The following is an 18671-nucleotide window of genomic DNA, read 5'->3' on the forward strand; positions in this document are numbered from 1 at the left end:
ATTTTTAGTAGCATCATGAAAGAAGAGTTCAACAAAAAATGCCACTAACATCAAGGTACATAGCGGGATGGGTGCTCTTTATTGAATGCTAGTCTGATACCCTCATATATGACAAAATCCAATGGAAACATTGCAATCCCCCCAATCCTGAAATCCTGAAAAAACTATTAAGTCCGCTAGATTTTGAGTGAGATCTAAAATTCTAATTTCTCCATATGAATTCCAATGAGGTCGGAACCACTCTCAAACTTCCTGAGTCATTTCATGGTAATGTTAAAAATTCAAGTAAAAGGGTTAAAACAAAAGATAAAGGATAATGTCACTTTTACTTTAAGAATTTAACATTACCATGAATTGCATAGAAATAGGAGGGCCATAGGCTTGAATATTAAGCACCTATTGTGGGGTAGTGCCCAACCACCACAAAAATTAAAAGAAAAAAAATCAAAACATACCTCACTTGTTGCGTTCTATCGGGATTTAGTGAATTGGTACCGAATTGGTTGGTTCAGTGAAAATGGTTGGTTCAGTATTGAATTGACCGGTTTCATTATATAACTAGCCAAAAAAGGTTCAAATCACCTGTCCAAACCAACAAAAAACAGTTCAAATCATCGGTCCGAACCAAATTTTTCCTCAAAACGGTTAGACCAACTGGTTCAGATTGTTTTGGTTTGGTCCTAATAACACTGATCACTGCTGCAATAACTCTATGGTTCACATTATAGGGGCGTCGTATCACATATTTTGTGGCATAAATTTTATATTATGTGGCTTGTGTGGTTTATAAGGTTCGCATTTGGTTCACTGACATCTCTTGTGGGACGCATTTTATATTTTGTGGCTCGCGTGGTTTATAAGGTTCACATTTGATTCGTTGACATATCCTATGGCATGCATTTTATATTTTGTGGCTCACATGGTTTATAAGGCTCACATTTGGTTCACTGACATCGCTCAGTGTATTTCTCTATTCATAGTGACATCAGTGGAATCAATCTATACACAAGTGATATCGCATTAGTCTGGCATTACTTTTACAGTGATACTCTAAGACTCAGTCTCATATACTCAAAGCGGCTCAACAGTACATAACAACTCAAATCCATTTTTATGGTTCGCATTATTACTCTTTGTGGTTTGTTCTATCACCTGTAGCTCGATTCTATTCTCCATGGTTTGAATTGTTATTATTTGTGATTGCAGTTTATGGAAATTCTCATATGGCACAACAACCTTGATGATCTTTGTGATAGTAAATCAGTGATATATGACAGTGAACAAGTAACCCGGTTGACAGTGATTTTGAGAAACCTATTATGGCAGTGACCTTGAGTGATATTGGTGTATGATATGTGATAGTGATGTATATGTATAACAATTACCTTGAGACAATCACCTTGACTATGGCAGTGACCTCGTTGCGTAACAGTGACTTTGATGAGTGACAGTAAACAATGACCTTGCTATTATGATACATGATGACAAAGACCATGCTCTTATGATGACAGTGAGATATATGATGACAATGACAATGCTCTTATGATGACAGGGACCTTTCTCTTATGATACATGATAGCAATGATAACACTTGACAGTGATTATGTTCCTTGATAGTGAAGACTCTTGATATTGATGACACTTATTGCAGTGACATGGATGATGCTACTTGAGACAGTGATATGATAGCAACTCTCTTAGACTTAATTGATTATTAGAGGTCAGATTGTTCAGTTCACAAACGAAGTTGTGAATTGACTTGGGTTGGCTCTAGGAGGCCTGATGTGATTGTTGTATCTCATTCTTATTGTACTTTGTATCTTAGCTGAAAAATTGATGAATATCTAATAGAAGAAGAATCTTATTGCATTTCCCCCCTTGTGGGGTTTTTCCTTGGTCTCTGACCTAAATCCTGGTGTCCCTATTGTGCTTTCTTTTCTTCTACTATTCTTTTATTGTTCTGTTGCTTTGTCGATATTATTGTTCTCTCTACATAATATTGCTAATAACGATATGATGTCATGGGGTGAATGTAATGTGAAAATGTTGAAAAGCTTATAAATGCAATCATCTAAAACAAAGAACAATCTACCCCTAAAAATTAACATGGTATCGGAGTTGGGTTGAAGAAAATTCATTGAGATCACCCCTGTGAAGACACATATGATGTAGTTTATGGGAAAACGGAGTGAAAGGGATGAAGATGGCGAAGATGTAAAAGAATGCTAGGGTTTGAAGGAAAACCTAGGAAGCCTTTGTTTTTGCAAACAAAAGCTATGGTTTGGGAGAAACCCTAGGAGTGGCCTTGATATGGAAAATGACTTGGTATGATTCAAAAATTTTCATGATGTGATCAACAAGAAGCCTTTCAATTATTCAAGTAGTTGTGTCAGATTTAGAGAAAACCTAGATAAACTTGTCTCCTACGTAATACGAGATTATATCATATAGATCCAATGATCATCTTGTACATTGACAAGTTGGGTTTGGCTGCTGATGAAAGAGATCAAGAACACAAGTGGTGCTCAAGAGGTTTCATTTCTTCTGAAGATGACATTATCATATGGTTGATGGACAAAGTGACTCATGGAGGCAGGTTCAAGAGGAAGCTGATAGCTTCCTACAATCCCCAGGAGAGATAAGTACTTTCAAGAACCTGTGTTATCTTCTGCTCTTGTTTTATCATTCTAGACTATTGTTTATTTGCATGAATGTTTGAATGATTCTTTCACTAACTTCTTAGATGAGATTGTGATCAAAGAAAGAAGATCCTAAGGATCATAAGGATGCAGGGTAGTACAAGAAGAGTAAGGTCCAAGAGGGAGCTGTTGTAAGATAATGAAGAAGCTACTCTCATATCGAGAAAATGGATGACAGTCCTGCCTCATCATCAGGTACACTTTCATTGTCTACTTTTGTTATTATTGCTCTTAATCTTGTCCTAGGGTCATCACATATAAAAAATGGATGTAAGGACCTCGTCCTCAATATCGAAATTGAGAAGGATGGAAAACTATCCCATGAAGTAGAGTGGCACTTGAAAGATGAACAAGGTCTCAGATCTTGAAGGAAGGTTGGTGTCTATGACTTAAGAAGCTTCCTATTCCGAGGGAGTAGATTGTTAGGTTTAATGTAACATTTTGAGGAGATATTGAGAGTTGTACATCCTTCATAATTGGACCATTCTTAATGACAAAGATGTTGCAGTGTCAGATGCTTATGTGATACTAAACAATGATAAGGAATATTCTCTCAGAAGGAGAGGATTGTGACAGGATCCTAGCACCTGTTGTCTGATGCTTTATTATCAGATGTGTGTGAAGTTAGCTTCCTTCATGATGTAATTAAGGAAGAAGTGTACTTGGAGCTACCTCAGGGCTTTGAGGCACATAAGAAGAGACTCATGGTTTCAGATTGAAAAGTCCCATATGGACTCAATCAAGTCACGTGGACCTGGCATGCTTGGATTGATGGACATCTGATGCAAACTCCAACCTCTCTTCAAGTTAAAGGTATGTATTTGATATTTGATTTGATATTCTAATTTATTCTTGATAGGATCAGATCATCTTAGTATTCAGTGCCAAAGGGAGCTGACCTTTGAGCCCAAATGATCAACATCTCGAGATTGGTGATGAGGACTTCATTCTTAAGGGAAGTATGCTTCCTAAGACTTGGCATGATGAGTTACACTAAAGTAGTTGAGAGAGATTCCTCTTTAGGTTCAGATTTTGATGGATCCCATAACGAGATGAGAGTGAGATGAATTCTTGCTCTAGCTCATAGATATGTATATTGGGTTGTTGCTAAACATGTGCCGAAATATCTACATGAAACTATTAATCATGAGTTGAGATACATTGCCGGAAACTCGATAGATATATTGATGTTAACTAACATTGAAAATTTTTGTTGACAAGAAAAGCACATTTGAGTTTTGTTGTAGCTTGGGGTTTGCCATGATTTCTTGGATGAGCCAGAAACAAAAGTTTGTTGATTTAAGTGCGATTGAGGTAGAGCAAATTATTGAGGCAGCCCGATTGAGAAAGCTCTTCGGAGAGTTGTTTGAGCATGTGCTAGGGCACGACTATGATATATTGCAATAGTAAGAATGGGATCTAACTTACGGAGAATCTCGTGTTTTACGATTAGTCCAAGCATATTATATTAGATATCACTATGTTTATGCTCTATGGTGTAAAGAGCAGCAATAAGGCTCCTCTTGATGAGAAGATAGTTGACATTATTATCAAGCCTTTGCCAAAAGTGAATTTTTTGGTCTTCAGAGAGAAACTTGGACTGGTGGATGTGACCCTCCTATGAAAGGGTCACGGTTGATCAAGAACAGTGAGCTATGTTCTTCCCCCATGTTTGAGCTATTAGAATCATGCTATTTTAGTGTTTAATGCTCATTTATGTATTTTATTCGAATAAGATCATCTGTGATCTTATTAGAGGTTTTCTTATTAGAAACTTGATGTTTCTATTTCTTAGTAGAAACTTTCTGTTTATATAAATACATTTGTATTACTTATTGAACTTCATTGCTCATTGTAATTCAATTCATTTCATTCATTGATTATGGTATCAGAGCCAAGTTATTTTGTTTCAAAATAATTTTTTTCCATTGTTTGAAAAATTTCAATTTCATCCTGTCTCACGACGACTTCATCCTGAATTTTTTTCCCTCAGCCACTGATACGCCTTTCTGTTAATTGTCGGCTCCAGCTTGTGTGCGCATTCGATGACTCGCTCACCTGCAGATTACCCTGACAGATTCTCTGCCTGCTGGAATCCGGTGACTCCGAACGCCCTCTGCCCTACTCTGGTCTTTCGCGCCGACGCTTCTTCTCTGCTGCGATAAGCGGGGTTGGAGCGGGAACTTTCTGTCTACTTGTGGGGTTTAGTAGGCGGGCTATCACTGCCCAAATCCCCGATACTTTCCGGCGATATTCCTCTGGTTCACAAGGACCTTCAAAGTACGGAGGGTTCTGGTTCTTTTTCACACTTCGGAGGTTTATAACCTTTAGTCTCCAATTTTTTTTTTGAGGCGGAACAATGGCCCTCTGCTGTATCGTGCACACAAAAAGCCGCTAACATCTGCTAGTTACACTGGACATTTTCGAGCCTCTTCCGTTCGTATTCTGTCATTTGCTCCATTGTTGTTCCTACCTCATCTTTCTGCTGGTCATGTACCTCTTACTAGTGTATATCTGAACTTGTGAAGTTTGAATCTCTCTGTGGGTTGAGTTTCTACCACGTTCTGTCCTGAACCAAGCTTATGCCTATATATATATTATAGCTTGTGTGGTTCCTTTTTGCATGGTTCGAACTTGTTTGTACCTTGTTGGGCTAGACGTGTGGCCTCACTATGGAAGTTTGATTTGTTAGCTTATTCCTGGGCAGTCTATCTCTGAATCTGAGTGCTGGAATATTATCTCAAAGGACCGTGTCATACATTTCTTGAATGCAACTAAGAACGATTTGGGTACGAGGAATTTGAATAAGCGGATGATTTCTGTGAGGGATTGGTCTTGCTGTTGTACCTGTTAGATTTTGTCCGGATCAGCCGGCATCTGCATTGAAATTCGTGCCAGACACCTTTGTTGTTTTCTGTATCTTGGGAAACGTGAAGATGGCCTCGCTAACCAACCTGATGTTGGAAGGCAGTCAGTGCTTTAATGTCACCAATTATAACATATGGAAACAGAGAATGTTGACCATTTTTTAATATAGGTCTCTTGATCAACTCGTTTTGGGCAAAGAACTAAGTCCTGGTACACCTGGTGCAGATCAATATAAGTTTTATGATCGAAATCGAGAGGTTGTTGTGCTTCTCAATCTCTCTGTGACTGATGATCAGTTATCACAGATTCCTTCCGGCAAGACAACTGCCGAAATCTGGAAACATTTGAAGGAATTTCACAAGACATCTGACAAGAGTAGAGCTTTCTTTCTAAAGAATCAATTGTTCTCGATCATGATGGATGGACGTATGTCTTTACAGGAACATCTTAACAAGATTAAAGACATTCGAGATCAGCTCGAAGCCATTGGTCAGACCATGGAGGAAGAAGATATGGTAGTCATCACTCTGAAAATTCTACCAAAACCTTATGAGCACTTCATAGAAACACTCAACATTACCTCCACTAATGTTGATTTGAAGTTTCCGAAGTTATGCACGAAACTCCTGCAGCAGGATCGTTGGAAACAATAGTTTGGTATTGGTGCTTCATCAGCCTCCTCAGAAAATGAATTTGCTGCCAAATATCAGTCCTCTCAGTCCTTTCAGCAGAAAGGTTCTTCTTAGCCTTCTGATCCTGCTAAGAAGAAAAATGTGCAGTGTAATTACTGTCACAAGTTTGGCCACATGAAGAAATATTGCCGACAGAGGATTGCTTTTGAACAAAAGAAGCAGGGAGGGTCTCATCAGAAAGCGAATGTTGCAGAACATTCAGAGTAGAAGGAATCTGCCTTTTATGCCTTTATGGCTAAGAGGTCCTCAGATCATGCCTTGTCTTCTGCCTGGTACATTGACTCTGACATCACATCATTTCTCTCACAGGCGTGACTGGTTTACTGACTTCTCATCTTTTAGTGATTTTGTGGTATTCAGCGGAGGTGAGGAGTACACAGTGGTTGGCAGAGGTACAGTTCAGATCCAGTATGATGGGCACACACTCATCTTCCTGAATGTGTACTATGTTCTTGGTATGGAAATTAATCTGCTGTCTGTCAGCTAGATTATGAGGAACTCTCCTTAGCTCGATGTGGTGTTCAGTGCGCACAAGTGCTCCATTATTGACAGGGAAACTCGTCTTACGGTTACTGTTGGCCTAGAGGATCATGGCCTATACAAGCTTCTTGACACTGGTGATTCTCCAGAAGTGGCTCTAGCAGCGCATGTTTCTCCCATCAGCACTCTGTGGCATCGCAGATATGGGCATCTAAACATTCAGTATCTCTCTCAGCTATCTCGGGAAGGACTTGTGTCGGGTTACCTGATATTCAGACTCATCGTTTGGGAGTGTGTGGTGCCTGTCACGCTGACGGAACCCTAAACAAGTATAAGGCTCGCCTTGTTGCTTGAGGGTTCTCACAGAAGGAAGGCATAGACTATGAGGAGACCTTTACTCCTACAGCCAAGATGAGTACCATACGGCTTGTCCTTGCCTTAACAGCTCAGTTCAGTTGGAAAGTCCATCAGATGGATGTAAAGAGTGCTTTTCTGAATGTTGACTTACAAGAAGAAGTCTACATGACGTAGCCTCCAGGATTCAAGGTTGCTGGTCAAGAACAGAAAGTCTGTAGATTAGTCAAAGCACTCTATGGTCTGAAACAAGCCCCTCGGGCTTAGCACATGAAAATTGATAAGTACCTAATAGATCATGGCTTTCAGCGGAGTCCATCTGATGCAAACCTCTATATCGAACATACTGGTGATGATATTCTGTTTGTGGTTGTCTATGTGGATGACCTTATCATTACTGGCAGTTCTACACATTTGATCCATGGGATCAAACAGGATTTGTGCAGTACTTTTGATATGATAGATTTGGGACTTCTTCATTACTGTTTGGGGGTTGAAGTCTGGCAGACTGAGAACAACATCTTTCTCTCTCAGTCCAAGTATGCCAAAAGTCTTGTGGATAGGTTCAGAATGCAGGATTGCAAACCTGCCACGACTCCTATGGAACCAAGGCTCAAACTTTCAGCTCAGTCATCCTCACCACTTATGGATGAATCTTTATTCAGGCAATTAGTGGGCAGCCTCATCTACCTTACTGCCACTAGACCTGATATCAGTTTTGCAGTGAGCTACATTTCACGCTTCATGACAGCTCCTAAGGCTGATCATTGGATAACAGCGAAGCATGCGTTGCGTTATGTGAGTGGTACTCCTGATTATGGACTTCTATACACTCGGAGTTCAGATCCTACACTCAGTGGTTACACAGATTCCGACTGGGCAGGTTCGGTTGATGACCGTAAATCTACAGCTAGGTATGTGTTTAGTTTGGGATCCGGTGCTGTCACATGGACTAGTAAGAAGCAGTAGGCAGTGGCTCTCTCCTTGACAGAATCATAGTATCGAGGAGCAGTTAAGGCATCTTGTGAGGCAGTTTGGCTTCGATGTATGCTTGTGGATATGCATGTTTCCCAGGTAGGTCCTACTCCCTTGTTCTGTGATAATCAGGGCGTGCTCAAACTCACCAAGAATCCAGTCTTCCATGAACAAACAAAGCATGTGGAAACCCATTGTCACTACATTCAACAACTTGTTGAAGACGGATCCATTCAGTTGCTATATGTTCCCACAACGGAGCAGCCAGCAGACATCTTATCCAAGCCCCTTGTTCCTGATAAGTTTGTAAAATTTAGAGGGTATATAAGTGTTGTAAATAGATTGAGTTTTAAGGGAGGGTATTAGAATAATGCTATTTTAGTGTTTAATGCTCATTTATGTATTTTATTCAGATAAGATCGTTTGTGATCTTATTAGAAATTTTCTTATTAGAAATTTTCTTATTAGAAACTTGTTGTTTCTATTTCTTAGTAGAAACTTGTTGTTTCTGTAAATACATTTGTATTATTTATTGAGGTTCATTGCTCATTGTAAATCAATTTAATTCATTCATTTATTATGAGCTCCCAGGGAGAGGAATTGAGTCAGAGCGCTCCTAGGGTTAAGGGAACTCTAGAAAATAGGGAACTCTAGAAAAGACATGGAAAATTAGCCCACCTGCGAATATTAGCCCCTAAAAATTTCCCTAGACAGATACTAGTGAAATTTGCCACAAAAGCTTGCATTAGGCCTCAACTATTATTGCCTTAGAACCAGTGTGAATTGCCTTAGAATGTCCAATGAATGTCCATAGAGAAGCCTCAGGGATAGGCCAAATTTATGCCTCAAGAAAATTTACTTCCCAATGAAACCCTCAGATCTGTCACGAATAGCCACCACAAAAATATCAAAAATAATAAACCCAATGGAACCTCATACTTTGGCCTTCTTCTAATCTCATGCTCTGCCTAGGCCTCCAAAATTTCAGAGTGAATAAGAATGAGAAAATAATTTTGTATTGTTGTGTTTGAAAGGAGCCCAACCACATATTTATAGAGAATGAAGGGGCGCAATAGGGGGGCCGACATGACCATAAAAATAGTGAGCTGACCTTAACCAAAATTAAAATTTGAATTTGAAAATGAATATATTTGGAGCCAGAACTTTAGTTGACTTGAAGTCATAAAATTTTATTTTTAGGAGCCGACTTTAGACAATCTTTGGAGCAAATATGTTCAATAAAAAAATCCATCTTTACAACTCAAAATGGGCTAGAATAGCTTGATCTGGAGGGCTGATAAACACAATAAAATTCGAACAATTTTTTTGAGTATAAATGCCATCATATAACCAAACATCCCTCTTCCATTAACATCATAGTTTAGGGCTCTTTGACCAAATTTTGAGGCTTCAATTTTGAACAACTATATCTCCTCAATTGTGAGGAGTTATGTGGTGTGCCACCTACTATTGGAATCAACACGGAGAGATCTATCAATTGATGATGATCTTGCTTGAAATTGCACTGATATTTTTATCCAAAATATTCATCAAAAGCAGGGTAGCATGACCACGCTGCATGAGCTTCTCATCCTTCCAAGTCTTATTGTTCATTGGAGCTTCTTTTAATCAATGTTTCCTTAGACGAATATTAAGAGCGTTCATGGCTTGATGTTCACATCATTGACAACGTCATCCATCATTCTCCCCCTTGTCATTGATGGAAACACACATACTCCCATTGTGATTGCTACTCCCCCTGTCTTCATGCTTCTCATATTCTTCTCCTGATTTTTCTACCCCTTTGACGTAAATGGCAAAGGGTTACTCTCCTTGATGAAATATGTGACTTCTTGTAATATGCCTTTATTGGTTTGGATTTTCTTTCCCTGACATGCTATGCCTCTCATGACTTGCCACAATTGATTCCACCTGTCAATATGCATTACTAAGAACCATGATTCCTTCTACGATTCTGTCCATGACTTTTCTTTCAAAATCTTCTACAAGGCTGACTAATCTACCCACAATATTGATTACTGCTCTGGTGACTTCTTCACATCGACCATTCCAAATCAACCTGCTAAAGGATAGATCTTCAAATTTGCAACCACTGCTACGCAGACTCCCCCCTCTTCAACATTCACAGGAAAGGGAGTCTCCAAGCTGGATTTTTAGAACGATATATGAATCTACTTTGTTGCAAGATTATTTTGAACCTTGACATCTTCCATCTCATTGGTGGATTCATCATGACCTTTCGACTTTACAAAACTTGAGAGAATAACGACTAGGAATTCTTCATTCACTCGATCTTCTTTATTTTGCTTTCTTCTCCAAATCTCCTTTTGACTGATAATAGAGTTCTCCTTCATGGAAGATCCCATCATGTATTTGAAATCATGAGCTATATGTCCATAGTTATGGTATTTGAAGCATTCAATATTGAACCTGAAGAAGCCATTTGGATATGTCTTATGATCCTGCAAAATTGCTTCTAGGGTTTTGATAATGACCTTGATAATCATTCTTGTCATAAGCTTTGCAATCCCTAGCCTTATGCCCAAAGTTAGTACATGAAAAGAAATAACCATAAAACATACTAGGGTACCTGGATGAGTTGTCTTGTCTTGAATATCTTCTAAAGATATTCTTTCTTGGAGGAGGTACAACCCTTTGTTAAGCATTACTTCTTGGAGTAACAACATTTTCAACCTTCTTTTGTCCTTCACTTTAATCTGGCCTTTGAAGGATTTTGTTATCAGGCTTCTCGTCAACCTTGCTTTCCAGGATTTTGGACCTTCACCTGCTTCTTTGGCCTTAATCTTCATTTGAGCAATTTTTTTATCCTTGTCATTAATGACATGGTTTTTCCTTTCGACATCTTGCAATTGCTCCTTCTACCATTTCTTGAACTGGTTTATTTCATCTAGAGCAGTATCGAGTTCCTTCTTCTTTTGTCTAAATTTTGTCTTGTACTTTTGAACAGATTCCTCTAATTGCTTTATGAATATTTTTTCTTTTTTCTCTGCTTCCTCCACTTGGAGTCTTATAAGGACAACTTCTTCTTCGAGTATTTGATTTTGCTTCCTTGCTTTGTCAATATCACATAAGGTTCTAATCAATTCTCCTTCCATGTCAACTACTACTACTTCTTTGTCACCTACCTCATTTGAATCACAATCATCATCATCATCTTCATCTTGACCTGCATGCTTCTTTGAGTAGACACTGTGAAGCTTCTTCGAAAAGCCTTTTGGTTGATGAGAATTGATCCACTTTGTCTTTCATAGAATTTGGCAGAGCACTAAGAATGAAATTCATGGCTTTTGTATTGTACCTTCTAGATTCGTTGGTAGATGTGTCTCCAGAAATAACAAAGTGCCATACATCATATCCATGAACTTTCAAACAAGCTTCCATTCTAGATTCCCATATATCATATTTGGTTTCATCGAACTTAGGAGCTAGACCAACTGGATTCTCTTCATCAGTTGTAACAGATTTTGAGACTACTACAATACTAGTCCTTTGATTCCTTTGAAAGTTTGGTGGCATGTTTCCTTGACCTTCCCATCTTGATTCACCTGAGATCTACCTCCCAGTTGTTACACTGCAACTGCAGGAACCTTTGATACCGATTGTTGGAAATATTGAGAGGGGGGTGAATTAGTCTTTCATGTCCTTTAGTTAATTTTAACTTCACAAAGCATTGATTGTCATTAGCATTAGATCAAAACATAAATTAGCAACACCATTCAATAATGCACAACATCAAAGATAGTACACGAGATTTTTAAGTGGAAACCCTTCTGGGAGAAAAATCATTGAACACTTTTAATATGGGTTTTAATGATTACATCAATAGAAAGCTCCAACTTCCGAGATTCTCTAGCAAAAACTGGAAGGAGGTTCCACCCCCTTGATGGGAGTCAACTCCTAAGAAAAACTTCTAAACGGGAGCATTATGGAAAAGTGCTTCCTGAACTCTCCCTTTGCGAGTGCGCTTTTAGAGTGAAGTGCTTATGGGAGGTTGGAACTCCCCCTCGGCATAGGTTTGAACCAGTCAAACTAGCTCATTTGGCCCTGGTCAAACCGGTTGAACCAGCCAATTCAATAGGCAGACTCGGTTCACAATACGGTTTAGGGTGTCCAACGGGTGAACTTGTCAAACCGGCTGGCTTTAGTTCTAGTTTGGCTGGTTTTAAAAACACTGCAAATTACTACCTTTTGTAGTAACCCAACATTGTAGAAAACAATTTTAGCTGTTCATGTTTAGCCCTTCTAATGTTGTATTTTCAGACTCTTCGATATATGTGGCATGTGCTTTTGGTGGTAGTCTCAGTGATACCACTGTAGCAGGGAAGCACATTTGTCTCTTTAAGGTTGGATTGAGCTTTCTGGTCAATTAGTAAAAATGTGGTGATGCCCAAGAAGGGTATTGGTTTGAACCAAACCACATTGAGAGTCCCAGGTTGGTGGTGAAAAGGTAATGATATCTAAGAAAAGTCTAACTTGGAACTTTCCATCTACCTGGATGGCTAATTCCTTGGAAACCTTCACCCCACCCAAATGTTCTGCCCTCCACTAAACTGATGCTAATTTAATTAAACTATAAAATAAGATAAGGTGTCCAATCTTTGTTTCAATGTTCTTTTTACCTATCAGTATCCCATCAGAACTGAGAGTCGGTGAAAATGTTGATCTAGCTTAGTTTAGTTTTATCACCCATTTGATTTTGGTAAGACATTGAAGTGTTGCAGAACTTTTAAGTAGCTTAAATTAGCTACTTCATAACTATAGGCTACATTGACCATTGGGTGAAGGTTTGAATAGCAATTAAGGGTGGCTTTACTTATCTTTGCAAGAAACCGTGAAAGATTCATGAGTAGTTTTTATTTTGGCTTGTTTTTTGAGCAATTATTTTGATGTAATTGTGTTCATAACAGGTGCATTTGTAGGAAACTGCTTGTAATATTTTTAGATTAGTTGTTAAAATGCATAGGCGTCCTTTTTCAAACGATGCATCTAATTTCCTAAGATAAAATGAATGCTAATATAATTTGTGAACCATATAGTTTACCCCTTAAAAAATGATAATTTGAGGATTGGACTGTTAATCACCTGATATTTTGGTTCTTCAAAAAGATGTTTGTTCTTTCGGCATAAGATTAGGTGCCCAGTACCCGTGCTTTTCTTGGTTGTCCTAAGGGTTTCAGAGCCTTATGGATCTTCAGATGTAGGGTTTTCCAAAGGGAAGCTTAAAGGATCTACTCCTTGTGAAGTATGATGCCGAGTTTATTTGCAAGGGTTTCCATCTTGGCTCAGTATTTTAGAAGTTGATGTTTATTTTTAAGTATAAATACTAGTTGGCTGATGATTTCATTCTTCAGACGGATCTTTATTATGCTTACTGTGCCTTCAGTAGAAAGGTATGCTGAATTTACTCTTGTGGTCTACATTATTTTAAAATTGGTTACCAAGTTGGGTCATCTTTCCAAGATAGGGTTTATTCAAGTTGTTTGCATTACTTTTGATCTTCCAATGATCCTGGATGACATGTTTGGTTTTTTTTTTCTCACAGATGTTGTAGAAAAATTGAGTAGTAGCGGAAAGCAAATTGAGGCCATACAATTTATCTATGAATTTGGACTTGTAGAAAAATTTACACCTGTGCCTTTGTTGAAGGCATATCTGAAGGATGAAAAGAAAGCGTCCGAGGAATTAGCAAAAAAGGGAACAAAGTTTGTTTGTTCACAGGTATGTTTATTCTTGTGTGTAGGGCATGTTCCTCTCTCAAAGTGTAAAGCTATGAAAATATCTAAGTTACCAGGATACGGATACGGATCCGGATTCGGATCCGGATCCGTTGGATTTTTGAAAAGCCAGGATCCGGATACGGCGAGGATACGGCAAGTACAAAAATATATAATAATATTTTTAAAAATTTTAGAAAATACATTTGATGTTTAAAATCAAAACCATTCATGAATCACAACATTAGAACTAAAATTATTAGATAATTTATGAATCTGAACACTGAAATGATGAAATTTAAAAACTAACAAATAAACATATAAATATTAATACCAACATATTGATATAATTGTTAAAATAAAGTTATAACATAAAATATATATTTTTTTATTTATAAAAATTAAAAAATATTTTAATTTTTAACAACCAAACATAAAGTTATGACTTATAAAAATAAAAAATTTAAAATGAAATATAAAACATACTATTTATTAAACATAAATATATTGATTTAAAATAAATAAATTAAAATAACTTTATTATATATATTAACATCAAAATAAACTTTTTAATTAAATAAAAAATCATATTGATTTAAAATAAATAATAAATTAAAATAACTTTATTGTATATATTAACCTCAAAATAAATTTTTTAATTAAATCAGAAAATCTTTATATTGAAAGGTTATTAAAAAAACTTAGACGCATAATTTTATTGAAATCTTTATTTATATATATATATGCGGGAAGATGGTATTAAGAAACTTCACGCTGGTATTAAGAAACTTCACGGGTAATTTTAATAAAATCATTTTATATATATGCGATATTAAAAAGCTTATATATATATGCCAGATGATATTAAAAAATATGACCCGTAAATAAATTAAAATAACTTTATTATATATATATATTAACATCAAAATAAACTTTTTAATTAAATCGGAAATTTTTATATTGAAAGCTTATTAAAAAAACAAATTGATTTAAAATAAATTTATTATATATATATTAACCTCATTGAAATCTATATGGGAAGATGGTATTAAAAAACTTCACGCTTAATCTTAAAAACTTCACGCTTAATCTTATATGCCAGATGGTATTATAAAACATAACGCATAATTTTATTTAAATATTTATATATATATAAGCGGGCAGATGGTATTAAAAAACTACGCCTAATTTTATTTAAATTTATATATATATATATACGCTGGCAGATGGTCACTAACTAAATCACTACCTGACCGTACGCGGATCCTAGCGTATCCGTATCCGTACCAGTTTCGGATTCGGGGATCCGCGGTTCCACCTCTTGCCCTCAGCGGATCCGGTAACGTAGGAAAATATTAACTTGTCTTTCAGACATATGCTCTGAACCAGTGTTGATAATATTGCCGAAATATCGGCGATATTCGTAAATATCGCGATATTTCCGAAATATCGCCGATATTTCGGCAAAATATCGCGCAACGAGCTAATTTATCGCCGGGAGACAGTTTTAAATCGCCGCGCGGGTTATAAAATTCGTATTTTGGTTTTTTATGAATCATTTTCATTTCTGATTGCTGGAGAAGGAAGGAGAGAGCTATGTTGCCTCTGAGTGGGGCAACCTAATGTTCAAGCCTATGGCCCTAGTGTTGATATGCAGTTCATGGTAATGTTAAATTCTTTTTTACTTAAATTTTTAACATTACCATGAAATGACTCACGATGTTTGAGAGTGGTTTCGTCCTCATTGGATTTCATATGGAGAAAGTAGAATTTTAGATTTCACTCAAAACCCAGCGGACTTATCTATTTTTGAGGATTTCAGGATTGGGGGGATTAAAATGTTTCCATTGGATTTTGTCATGTACTAGGGTATGGAACTTGTATTTAATCAAGAGAACCAAGCCCTCTACGCAGGGGAGACCCTCAATAATTAAAAGCACGTAGGGTACTAGGGTATGGAACTTGTATTTAATCAAGAGCACTAAAGTCGTTCGACTATGTAGGAAGAGACCCCCAATCAAGCACGAGACAAGAAATTAGAAATTTCTCGTGGCCGATTTTTGATATTGCTATTTTCATTATGTGATCATTCATGAGTAAATGTGATGTAAATTTAGAGACTTATAGTTTATGCATTGACAATTGACAATTTAATCATAATGTAATAAATTAGAATGTATCATATATGCCTTATGATTGCACATATTTCTTAAATGTCCATATATATATATATATATATATATATTGTGTTTCCCCATTTCCAAAATTTGGGGAGGTCACGTTTCGTACCCGTGCCCGTTTCAGAAACTCGTACCCGTTTCTCCGTTTCGTGCAACTTAGATTTGACATCATATATATCAGTGTTTCTCCGTTTCGTGCAACTTAGATTTGACATCATATATATCAGTGTTTTCTTCATATTTATGTGCCAATGTGTTTATTTCATGTTGTTATTGCTTTATATGTTTAAAAATCTGAAAAAAAAATGAATATATTATGCATTTTTTATGCTTGTCGATATTTGCCGATATTTTCACCAATATTGCCGATAAGATATTTTCTAGACCCTCGCCGATATTTTCCCGATACCGATATTATCAACACTGCTCTGAACACTTCCATGTCTTATTGCAGAACACTTGAGATTCAAGATAAATTGCATCGTTGACTACTTTAATTAAGTGTATTGAAGAGCACAAACTTGAATCACAAATGTCTACTAAAGATATTGAAAAACATTTGGCTGAGTTAGAGAAAGCCCAAAAAGAGAGGAAAATATCTTCAAAAGCCATTAAGTCTCAGTCTGAGAAAGCCAAGAAAGAGGGGAAAAGGTCTGTGGAAGCCATTAAGTCTCAAACTGAGAAAGACAGGGAAGAGGGGAAAAGATCTGCAGAAGCCATTAACTCTCAGACTAAATGGGCTCATCCTAGTAATGGTGGTGGTGTTGTTGCTGGTGCTGGCGTTGATGTTAGTTCACTGCTCCGTAAACCTTCCCCTCCCAGTTCCTTTTCCCTTCTCAATTCTTCTACACTGCTCCCTAAACACACCTTTTCCATTGCCTTTGCCCATTCCACTTACTCTGACTTACATCGTCCTGCTCCAGTGGCTAGCATCCCATTTTACAATTTACCTGGTCAGGGTATATATGACAGGGAGAGCCAAGGCATCTATCGATCAGCCTATAATGTTGGAAGCAACCCATCATCTTTGTCAAGATCTCATTTATTTCCATCGGACAGTCTACTGTCGTCTTTGTATGGGGTTGGCTCTTTTCATGGATCAACAGTGGTGTGCCTCCACCATCTTCTTACCGGTCTTCATATTTACATTAGGTTTGCTTTATTTGGTCTTTTGGAAGCCATGTCACGTGCTGCTGATCCTAACTAAACTACCTTCTAATTGAACATTGAAGTAATCACTTCTCAGCCACAAGTCTAGGAAGCATAACCTTTTCAACTATCCAAGTGTAATTTTTTGTTTTTTCCATGGGATCAGCCAAATAGTTTTGCCAAACTCTGTTTGAAAGTCATTCTTTTTAGTTTTTTATGGATGCTTCAAAGATTTGCACTTGAAAAAATTACCTGATTTGTTGTAGTGCTCTCTGTAAATGCTAAATATGCTTTTTATGTATTGAAATTGTTTGGTTGCTAGCATATCATGTCATCAATCCCGTGACAAGTTCTGCTTGGCATATATATGCCAAATTTGTATGAACTGATTGTTTGTTGTTAACTGCATAATCCATATGGTCCATTCAAATTGTCAATCGTATGGTCGACCATCTTACCTTTAGGGAGACAAATAATGTCTGAGAAGTAAAGAAGTGATATATAATCTACTCCTTTGGTTATCTTCTTTCCTGGTTTTGAAAGAGCTTTTACAGAATCAATGTGAGTGAACTTCCCTGTATAAGGGGCTTCCTTTCTTCCCCATTGGGATCTTCTTCTGTCCAACTTCTATGTGTAACTTTACCAGTCTTCAAATATGTGAAAGTGTGCACACTGTAAGGCGCTTACTCTTTTTTCCCTCTGGAATATTATAAATTCTTGCTTGTTATGAGCATTATTCTTGTGGCACATTCTCACTAGAATTTGTAGGATTTTCAATTGGTCTGTTGCTAAAATGTCTCACTCCACGTTATTTATTTGTTTCCTGGGGATGTGCTGCTATTTATTTGTCAGGTCTGCTGCTATTTATAATCATCGTGTCAATCATGCTTGTTGATTTGTACCGTTTATGTCTGCTTGAAGTTACCTATTATTAAATTACGAAGTCTGCTTGATTTTCTCATGATGGTTTATTCCACATTGTGCAGGTTCGTTCTCATAGTCCAAATGGTGGTCCTCTGGTCTTTTTCCATTATTATGCAAGTTGTCTGCAGGCTTAAATATTTAGACATGAAAATTGAACTTACACTGACATGGGAATAAGCAAATTTCAACTATTTGGATATTTTGTGCCTTTGTGCAGATCATTGTTAGTCAGTGTGTTCTATTATCTCTTTGAAGAACATTTTTAAGAGGTACCTATTGATTATTTACCCTGCTTGAGATTTGTGCGTAGTTTATATATATTTTATTTGTAGCCATTGGTTTGATGCCAAATTGTCACAATTCAAGCACACAACGGTAGATATTATATCTCTAATTGGGTCATGGCTGATGGGAACTGACTTGCTTGGAATAGAATTTGCATCACCACAAAAACTAATTTGGATGGTCGAGTTGCCTGAGCTCAATTCGATAGTCTGTTCTAGCCTTTTCTTTTAGAAACTTCCACTGGACAAATATCAGAGTAGCATAGGTTTGCCAATCTTCCAAAATAGGCTGAATGAACTAAACGCTAGT

At 37.2% G+C, this 18671-nt stretch overlaps 1 pseudogene across 1 annotated transcript in view; it reads left to right on the top strand.

Moving 5' to 3' along the window:
- The window catches only part of LOC149201271 (uncharacterized), a 29227-nt pseudogene extending 11890 nt beyond the window's left edge, over positions 1-17337 (top strand). Inside the window, exons 2-3 of the transcript XR_016253863.1 lie at positions 13653-13828; positions 16459-17337. The product of XR_016253863.1 is annotated as an uncharacterized LOC149201271 (transcript). The remainder of the gene's footprint in view (positions 1-13652; positions 13829-16458) is intronic.
- Positions 17338-18671: the final 1334 nt, after the last annotated feature.

Source organism: Pinus tabuliformis, chromosome 2_1 (genome assembly GCF_031772625.1).
Source record: "Pinus tabuliformis cultivar Carrire ecotype Pingquan chromosome 2_1, CPIR1, whole genome shotgun sequence".
NCBI lineage: Eukaryota > Viridiplantae > Streptophyta > Pinopsida > Pinales > Pinaceae > Pinus > Pinus tabuliformis.